The sequence below is a fragment of the Dipodomys merriami genome, unplaced genomic scaffold, assembly GCF_024711535.1.
Source record: "Dipodomys merriami isolate MVZ:Mamm:240054 unplaced genomic scaffold, mDipMer1.0.p SCAF_501, whole genome shotgun sequence".
Taxonomy (NCBI): Eukaryota; Metazoa; Chordata; class Mammalia; order Rodentia; family Heteromyidae; genus Dipodomys; species Dipodomys merriami.
In genome coordinates, this window is record NW_027206071.1 from 225,064 (window position 1) to 235,940 (window position 10,877).

The 10,877-nt window shown below is 38.8% G+C and overlaps 1 pseudogene; it reads left to right on the forward strand.

Annotated features, from left to right (window-relative positions):
- Positions 1-8,951: 8,951 nt before the first annotated feature.
- On the forward strand, positions 8,952-9,647 carry LOC138810625 (golgin subfamily A member 7 pseudogene; annotated as a pseudogene).
- Positions 9,648-10,877: the final 1,230 nt, after the last annotated feature.

Sequence of the window (10,877 nt, forward strand, 5' to 3'; positions counted from 1 at the left end):
AATCTTCAGTAGCTGTGCTAACAAAGAGATATTCACTCACTTATCTTTATTCTGCAATTCTCTGCCTCTGGAAATTCTTTCTCATTGTTCTCCTCACTGAAGCCGGCAAGTTTGTGATAACTTCAGTTTTGTTAATGCTTTCAAAATATTCCTTTTTAGTCTACATTCTTCATGCCTCATGATCTATATCATAGTGATTTTCCTTACCAAAAATGTTTGTCTCAGCCAGGAGAGGTGACTGATGCCTACAATCCTGAGGAGCTGAGATGTAAAGACTTTAGTTGGAATCCAGCCACATATTTTCTATCTAAAGGAAACTGGGTGCCTCTTAATAACATAAAAAAAATTCATATTTGTTATAATAACATCTTAGAAATTTAAAGTTATTCATTTGATAACCTTAATAGAAACAAGGAATTAAACATGAATTTCTCTCAGGAAATCCAAGTCATTCATTACAACCGTAACTTATTTGGGAAGAGAGTTGAAATCTCGTTCAGAAAACATAACCATGTGCCATTGTTACATTCTCCTTTCTGTCATTATCTAACATGCTTCAGAGGAAACAGACTTAAACAGATATGAGTCCTGGAATATATTGTAAATGCCAGCATTGAATGATCTCTCCATGGTAAAAAAATCTTCACAAATTTTCATGCTCCTGAACAACCCATCCTGTTGCTTTGCTCTGAGCCTGGATGAGTTTTCCCATTTGTCCTTCTATGGCTTTCTTCTAGGGCAGGTGTGTGTCTTTTCCTTTATTCGGCCGATATGGAGTCTTATTTCCTCTTTCAAACATTCTGAGAAGCTATTGCCAGGCCACAAAAAGTAAGATAAAATTTTCATCCCATATTCTCCCCTCACAGATCTCCTGCCCTAAAAAACTCTTTACTGAACAAAATGGAACAATGATTGCTGAAAGACCATTATCACACTAGTCATAACACCAGAGAGGAACAAGTAGAAGAATCATTATCTGCATGTCACCAGTATCAATCGACCTACTGCTTCCATGTTTAAATGGGACAACTAATAGATGTTTTTTCTAGCTGCCAGTGGCTCACACCAGCAATGCTAGCTACTCAGGAGACTGAGGTCTGAAGATTGTGGTTCAAAGAGAGCCCAGGATAGAAAGTTCATGAGATTCTTACCTCCAATTAACTACCAAATAGCTGAAAGTGGTACTGTGGCTCAAGGGGTAGAGTTCTAACCTTGAGCAAAACAACTCAGGGACAGCATGTGGGCTAAAGAAACAGCACACAGACAAAGATATATGCTTCTAGATTTCCTGACCATGTTCTTTTTCATAAGATGAAGATTTTGTAAGTCAAATAGTCTTGATGCCAATTAATAGCTATGCTGTCTTGGGCTTGTAATCCTCAACTTCATCTTCCTTGACTGTACAATGAAGAAATTTTGCAAAACTGGTGCAGTGGGCGAATCCAGTCATAATGTATGTGTGTGAAAATGTAACCAGGGAAGATGGCGGAGGAGAAGCTGAAATCTGAACTAGCTCCCACATAGAAAGCAGTTTTAGAGTTCCTGTTTAGAGTTCCTAAGCAGAGAATCACACCAAATGTGCCATCACAGGACAGTTAGACAAGAGAGGGGAAGCCAAGGCAAAAAGACACATCTGAGTGCCTGAAAGCAGCCGCGGCGGCGGCGGCGGCAAGGTCACGGCAGAGAACACAGCCACCGGGGCCATAACTGAGTGCTCACACAGAGAGTCCAGGACGAAGAAGCCAGACACAGCAGGCGAGCGGATTCTACTCAACACCAGCAAGAACCGACAAGGAGCAGACATCTTCATCCTGCAGTTCGCAGACCAGAGACGACCCAGGATCCAAGACTCGACGTGAGTAGAAGCCCGACGTCCTCACTCCTTCTCGGGGAGCAGAGGAGGGAAGGCCACCCCTACACCCCCTGCACCGGTGATTTCCATCTTGGATACCGACAAAGCTCGGAGGAGCTGCCAGCTCCAACCCAGGCCTTGGAATAAAACGAGTCATTTAGCAGGTCACAAGAACTTAACGGCGGCGAAGTCACCTGCCAGACTCGGCTCCATCCAGGGAAAAGTCACCCAGCTCAGGCACCAGCCATTGGAGTGGCTTTCCTCACTGGGTAACCAGAGCCAGAGGCTGCCCCTCCCTCTAGCAGCCTCAACAATCAATTGAAAAACAGAAACCCTGAGAATGGCTCCAGGCTGGGCTCTGTGAGTTTGTTTTTTTTTTTCACAAAATAGCCCCAGGAAAAAGCTACTAATTGCTGAAAGGCCTCAACTCTACCCAGAAACTAGCCTTACCACTGCATCCCCCTCTTTTGTGATTCTCAAAGCAGATCACCCTCCCAGTAAACTAATCAGGGAGGGGGATCTCAAAATCTTGAGTAAAGCAGAGCATTTTTCTGCCTGTTCAAACAAAGTGACTTAAGAAACCAATCAAGCCACAGGACCTCAAGCTGACCAGAGACTCCAACAAGTGGCTGTTTACAGACAAAAGAGAGATACAGGATTCTTCCCACTCCTCCCAAAAAATCAAAAAAAAATCAAAGAACTTTTTTTTTCTTCTCTTCCTCTTCTTTTCTTTTTTTATCTCTTTTTTTTCTTTTTTTGGTACCATATATATATATATATATATATATATATATATATAATTTTTTTCCTTTTCTAAAATTTGTATTAATCTTTAATTTTGGCCTTTTTTGAAAAAATAATTGTCTTCCAGTAACTTTATTTTTTCCTCTTATAATTTTTATTTTAGGAATACATGAATGTGCGTTTTCATTTCTTTTCTTGTCTTCTTTCTCTTTTTCTTTCTTTCTTAACTATCTTTTTGTTTTTTTGTCTAGCTCTACTGAACTTCTGCTCTTTTTCTCTCCCTTTCTAATCCTTTTCACCTTTTCCTCTCCTTTGATCTTCTGTATGTGACTTAACTCTTGTCCTGCATATCCTCAGATAAACCCATAGTTAACTAGTAGACCCTATCCCCCATTGTGTACACACTTAATCCACAAATTTGTTACTCAATTCAAAACCTCTGAGACTTAAATTCCTTAATAGCAGTACTACCTCTTCATACCTATATAATATTTTAAGCATTTTCTTAAGTTTTTCAAGTCTCCTCTATGTCCCTAACCTTCTATTAATATACTCACATTCCTCTCTAAATAGATGGTCTTTTAATCTCCATAATAATATTAATATTTACGTTTCTATTTTTCTCTGGTCTCTTTTCATTTCTCTTTCACTTTCTTCCTTTTCTATCTCTCTCTCTACTTGCATCCTACCCAACCTATTTCCTGCATTGAGATTAGGACATAGTTAACTCTCACTGTGCCTCCCCACACCAATATATTCCTATTTTTGACCCACATCTCTCCCTAACCCTAAAAATTTCTGGTTTTCCAAATTCTTCTCTGCGGTTCGAAACCCATTAACATATAGTTGTTTGATGTTGAATAGATGTATCTGTTGAACTAGATTGTATCTGTAGACTATTGACTGTATAAATGCAAACGTTGGTTGATGGTTGCCTTAAGATAGTGTTCTAGCACAAAACTGGTGCTATTTTCATCTCAAATGGGCCGAGTAAGCCGGAAAAACACAAGAAAAATGGCCAATCCGGGTATCTCAATTTCCAATCTTGATAATCAGGGGTCAGATCAGATAATGAACAACCCAGAAGAGAGTTCCCAAATAGCCCTACAAACACTGGTTGCAAACACGATAAATGAGAAGTTTGACAACTTACAAAGGATGCTGTATGAGCGTGATAGGGAGAGAGAGGAGGCATCCCAAAAGTTTATAAAGGAATATCATAAGCATGAGGAAGCTACTCAAAAACTGATACAGGATTTGTGTGAACAACTTGAGAATGCTCAAAGAGAAAGGGAGGAATGGCGTGAGTAGGCTGAGAACACTCAAAGAGAATTGCAGGAATCCCATGAACGGGAAGAAAGAGAAGTGCAGGAATCCCACAGACGGGAGGAAGCTAATCAAAGTGTAATTCAGGAATTGAGAGACCAGGTAGAGAATACACAAAGATCACTAAAGGCATTCATGGAATCCATTAACAAAGAGCTGAAGGAAGTCAGGGAGACCCAAAGTCATGGAAACCAACAGAAGGAATGGGAGTCCAAAGAAACCATAACCAATCAACTAAGTGATTTGAGAACAAACACTGAACACCAAATTAAGGAAGTCAGAAATTCATACAAGACCTAAAACAGAGCTTCAAAAAAGAACTTGAAGCCATCAAAGCTGACCAATTAGAAGGAAAAAAGATAAAAAACAAAGTAGAGAGTCTTGACAGCAGGTTAGACCATGCAGAAGATCAAATCTCAGGGATTGAAGACAGCCTAGATATTATAGAGAAAGAACATACAACCATCCAAGACAAGTCCAAGAAATATGATAGATCTATCCAACATTTGGAAGACACCATCAGAAGGCCTAATCTAAGGAAAATGGGTGTAGAGGAGCACCTAGAAACAGAAGTTAATGGTCTAGAAAATTTGTTTAACAGGATCCTAGCAGAGAACTTCCCAAACATACAAAAAGATAGGCCTATTCAGATACAAGAAGCTTTTAGAACCCCAAATAGACCAGACCAGAATAGGACATCACACTGTCACATTATAATCCACACTGGATCAACTCAGACCAAGGAAAAGATCCTTAAAGCTGTCAAGGAGAAAAGGGTAATCACCTATAAAGGGAAACCAATTAGAATCACCTCAGATTTCTCACCAGAGACAATCAAAGCAAGAAAAGGCTGGAATGACGTATGCCATGCCCTAAAAACAAACAACTATCAACCAACAATACTGTACCCAGCTAAACTCTCCTTCATAACTGAAGGCCAAATAAAAACCTTCCATAGCAAAGAAAAATTGAAACAATACATCTCCACCAAACCAGCCCTACAAAAGATTCTTAAAGATGTCCTACACATAGAAAACCAACAAGACCGCAACAAAGGCCAAGAAACTGCACCCAAACTGAGAATCCAAGAACCATAGGAAGAACCCAGTTTTCGCAGCCCCCAAGAAGGTGGATAACATGTCAGGAACTCCCAAATAACTCTCAGTCCTAACTCTTAACGTTAATGGACTGAACTCTCCAATTAAGGGACATAGACTGTCTAGTTGGATTAAAAAACAAGACCCTTCTATCTGCTGCCTGCAGGAGTCATATCTTGCCCGTAAAAACAAACACATTTTCAATGTTAAAGGCTGGAACAAAATCTACCAAGCAAACGGCCCCCATAAACAGGCGGGAGTTGCAATCCTAATATCAGATAAAATAGACTTCAAATTAAAATTCATGAGAAGAGATGAAGAAGGTCGCTAAATACTAATTAAAGGATCTCTCCTTCAGGAGGATATTACAATTCTAAATATCTATTCGCCAAACAATGGAACACCCAAATTTATCCAAGAAACACTACTTTCCCTAAAATCCCATATAGATCCAAAGACATTAATTGTTGGGGATTTTAACACACCACTCTCCCCACTAGATAGATCAACTCGGCAAAAACTCAACAGAGAAACCGCAGATCTAAACAGCTGCATAGATCAAATAGACTTAACAGACATCTACCGAACATTTCACCCAGCAGCATCAGAATACACGTTTTTCTCAGCAGCACATAGAACGTTTTCTAAAATAGACCACATTTTAGGCCACAAAGCAACCTTGTCTAAATTCAGAAACATTGAAGTTATACCTTGCATTCTCTCCGACCACAAGGGAATAAAATTAGAACTCAACACCAAAAGCCACCAAAGAAGTCCGGTATCTCATGGAGGCTGAACAACACACTGCTGAATCAAGAGTGGGTCATGGAAGAGATTAGAAAGGAAATTCAAATGTTCATGCTTTTCAACAAAAATGAACACACAAATTAATAGCTCCTCTGGGACACAGCAAAGGTAGTACACAGAGGCAAGTTTATAGCTCTGATCTCCTACATCAACAAATTGGAGAGATCTGAAACTAGCAATTTAATGAGACATCTGAACCTCCTTGAAAAAGAGCAGCAAGATAAATCCCAATACCGTAGACAGAAAGAAATAATTAAAATTAAATCAGAATTAAACGAATTTCAATCCAAAAAACTATAGAAAGAATCAACAAAACAAAGAGTTGGTTCTTCGAAAAAATTAACAAAATTTACAGACCCTTAGCAAATCTTATCAGAAAAAGTAGAGAACATACCCAAATTAATAAACTCAGAGATGAAAATGGAAACATCACCACGCAAACAACCAAGATTCAGAACATTATAAGGGAATACTTCTCAAAACTTTATGCTCATAAGTTTGAGAACTCGACAGAAATGGACCTTTTTCTAGCAAATATTGACATGCCAAAACTAAACCAAGATGAGTTAAATCAGCTTAACAGGCCCATACCAAGCTTTGAAATAGAAACAGCAATAAGAGACCTCTAAGCTAAGAAATGTCCAGGACCGGATGATTTTACAGCGGAATTCTACAAGGCCTTCAAAGCAGAGCTCACACCAATACTCCTCCAACTCTTCAATGAAATTGAAAGAGAAAGTTCACTACGAAACACATTCTATGAAGCCATCATAACCCTCATCCCAAAACCAGGAAAGGACTAATCAAAGAAAGAGAACTATAGACCCATCTCGTTGATGTACATTGATGCAGAGTGTCTCCTTTGACTCTGAGGTTTTTTATCCATTGGGAGTTGATTCTGGTGAAGGGTGATATCGAAGAATATAGGTTTTATTATCTACAAGTTGTTAACCAATTTTGCCAGCACCATTTATTGAAGAGGCTGTCTTTCTTCCATCCTAATTTTTAGCTCCCTTATCGAAGATTAGATGGCTATAGGGCTGTGGGTCCATTTCTGGGTTTTCAATTCTATTCCATTTGTCCTGAGGTCTGTTCTTGTGCCACTACTAAGCTGTTTTGTTTAATATGGCTTTTTAGTAGAGTTTGAAATTTGTTATTGATATTCCTCCAACACAGTTTTTTCTGTTAAGCATCAGTTTTGCTATTCGGGGTCTTTAATTTTTCCATATGAATTTTTGGATTGACTCTTCTATTTCCTTGAATAATAAGCCTGGAATATTCATAGGTATCGTATTGAATTTGTAGATAGCTTTTGAAAGTATTGCCATTTTCACAAAGTTGATCCTTCTAATCCCAGGATCATGGGAGGTTTTTCCACTTCCTAAATTCTGTTTTAATTTCCTTTTTCAGGTTTTTAAATTTTTCATCATAGTGATCCTTCAATTCTGTGGTTAAGTTAATTCCTAGGTGAAGTGCCCAGATCTCAGATGCCCCCTCGCAGACTACCAGAGACCACGATCAATGCAAACATCAAAGAGTCGTTTATTGCAAGTTCGAGCTTGGTTCTCTGCACACTCGGTAACCGGTGACGCTAAGAGTTCCTGAGTACAAAATTAAAAATTAGCACAGCTTTTTATAGTATCAAACAATCAAGTTTAGGGAGTTTCACACAAGCGAGTTAACAAGTTCAGGGGGTTTCCAAACAAGCAAGTTCACATTTTCAGGGGGTTTAAGTTCACCCTGATGGCACATCCCTTTTTCTGATGGAACACTTAGGCAACTGCTCTGTTCCTTAAGGGTGGGCAGGGTTGGTGGCAACCTGCGGTTTTTTTAGAACTGTTCCTCTTTTGAGGTTATTCTGAGGGCAGCACAGCTACAGGTTGTTGGCTTAATCTTAAAATGCAGTTTCTGTAGCTCTTCATTCCATCCTTTTCTAGAGCATCGGGAACCAATCATGGTCTCCTAATTGGCACAGTCTTTTATATTTACAGTTTGGTATTGGGATCTCAGAACTAAGAAATGGACTGCACTGATCTCTTTATTTTTACAAGGTCCAATTGTGAGTAAAAAATAACGGTACCAAAGGTCCTTATATTTTTTTAACATTTTAAGACGTACTTTTTAATTTATTTTTTATCCAAAGGATACCATTTTTTTCCCAATTTTTCCCCCAAGGCTTCCTTTACTACCCTCCTCTTCTTTACAATTCCTCGAGCTTCTTTGTGTCTAGAGTGTAAAACTGTCCATTTTTTCCTCTTGCTTGTGGGACCAAGTTATCTCAGAACAGCCTCAAAACACCACTGAGATGGAGAATTTTGCTAGATTTTAAGGCTAAGAGCAGAGCTGTGTCTTATCCTTTTAATACCTGCATTGATAACACACTCAGATTATTACCATACCAGAGCCAAACTAGTCTGTGACTATAGAGTAGATTTCCAGTGACTATGCACTGAAGTGCCTATGGCAAGCAAGCCAGTGATATCCTTTCTCCCAATATCTACTTTGGGAATAGAGAGGGTTTTTGGATATCACCCAAAATAATGTCCCACAAGATCTTAGTTTTAGCAGCTTTTAACCAGGTTGAGTCTCAGGTGATTGAACCCAGAAGGAGTTCAGACTACTTTTCCATGGTGGAGGTGGTCTGAGTGACGATATAGATTTCTTCCAGGTGACTGTCAGCTGGTCTTCAAACTTTACCCTTTAGGGTGTGCAGCTACAGTAGCAGGTCTCTCAGTGGCTCCAAGGGACTGTCACAGCTCATGCTGGGCTGCAATTTCCTACACAGACTGGTTAAGGATACATTGCATAGACTTGGCAGGCTTTGGCCCTGTTGGATTTTAAGACCTTTTAGACAATAGCCCAGGATAATTTACCAAAATGACATTTTTTTACTAACCATATATATTTTTAAACAAACACGAAAGGCTTAATCTTGTAACCATCTCCAACAGATGCAGTCTGAACACTTGCACACCTGTTAACACTATTCTTTATGCCTATTTTTTTAAAAAAAATAATTATTTTTTCTATTTTGCCTCGTTTTTCCAAAACTTACTCTGGACTCTTGATCTTAAAAAAAGGATTGATGGGGCCCAGCGCAACAGCAGCTGGAGGGCCTAGGAGGCAGGGCGGCGGGTCCTGTCCTCGCCATGAGGCCGCAGCAGGCGCCGGTGTCCAGGAAGGTATTCATTCAGCGCGACTACAGCAGTGGCACACGCTGTCAGTTCTAGACCAAGTTTCCCGCAGAGTTGGAGAACAGGATTGGTAAGCAGCAATTTGAAGAAACAGTTCGAACTCTAAATAATCTTTATGCAGAAGCAGAGAAGCTTGGGGGCCAGTCATATCTTGAAGGCTGTTTGGCTTGTTTAACAGCATATACCATCTTCTTTTGCATGGAAACCCATTATGAGAAGGTTCTGAAGAAAGTCTCCAAATATATTCAAGAACAGAATGAGAAGATATATGCTCCCCAAGGCCTCCTCCTGACAGATCCCATTGAGAGAGGACTTCGAGTTATTGAAATTACCATTTATGAAGACAGAGGTTTCAGCAGTGGAAGATAAGCCATAGAATTAAAGATCCCACCTGCAGCTGGAACCCTCATCTGTCCATGGGTCAATCGCAGAGTGTCCCTACCTCCTCTCCAGAGCATCAATCCTTTGTATCTGCTGCCAGAGCCATGGTGCCATTTATGCCGAGGACTAACTTTCTAAAATTCCACACCTGATGTGACTTCTAGTCACTCAGCATCCACTTTGTGTCTCCAAATTGTGTAGGACTTGTCATCTTTTGATTAGCTTCTGAGAAAATACAATGAAGCATTTCACTTTTTAAAATTCAGTCATTAAATAAAGTATGCAGTTAGAGGGCCTAATACAAAGTTTGTTTCTTACCTGCCACCAGGTAAGAAATTGCCATTGGTTCTCTTCATTCCTTGAGCCAGTTTACCTGGTAGCTTTATACTTCAAGAAGTCAAATCTTAGCCAAAATTCTGATTAATAAAAAGCTTTTCTCTAGGTAAGGGGTGTATTATGTCTGTGGTTTTGCCAATGCATCTCCCAGATTTCAGAGAACTATCATTTCTGCCATGTTTCAAATCTTAAGATTTATTTCTGCTGTTCAGTTTCTCAAGCCGAAGCTCAATGAAAAAAGGCGTATAATGTTATTTGTTTTATTACAGCAATTTTTGCTCATAAAATCAGTATTTAATGCAATGTTCATTCTTTTCTTGGGTGACTTAGGTTGATTTGCATTACCTTTGGATGTGGGAAGATGTGGTTTGTGTTGCTTGTTCATTTACACAAATAAGCACAATGAAGTGGATGCTAAATTGTCAAACACATAAATGTCCCTGCTCTTTTCCTGAATTTGTAATACACAGTGTAATAATACTTTAAATATAGTTTTGTTATAAAGATAACTTTTAAGAAAAAGTTTGATAGGAATAATACTGTATATTGCTAATTTTTAATCATACGGACAAACTTTCTGATCCATATTCTCCTCATATACAGTATTCAGTACACAGAAATGTTAGGTTTGGTTCAAATAAAGTGAGCTAAGTGACCCATGTGGAACTCTCAAGACTTCAGTCGAGATTTCTAGTTCTTTTGTCTATACGTTCTTAGTATTGGAGTTTATGTTCTCCTTTTTTTTCAGGATTTGAGAGCACTGTTTTGGGAGAAAATTAAGGAATATATTAGAGAATGAAGTAGTTAAAAAGTTCCAACTTGCAGAGATATTGTAGGTGCTAATACTGGATTTAGTCTTACAAATTTAATTTCTGTCTGGTAGTTAATATATCCCATCTGTCTGTAATATTTAATTGTATAAAACTTATTCATTACTTTATAGCCTGTAATAGTGTGTCTGCCTTTTAAACCTATTGCAATAACTTCAACTTTGCTGAAATATTAACATATTAGTAAAACTTTTCTTAAACAAACAAAAGAAAGGGATTGATGGGCAAAGGTTTATATTCTATAACTTCTTCAAGCTGACTTTTTGGGCGTTGATCCTACCTAGGCAGGAACACATAACCTTAGCCTATT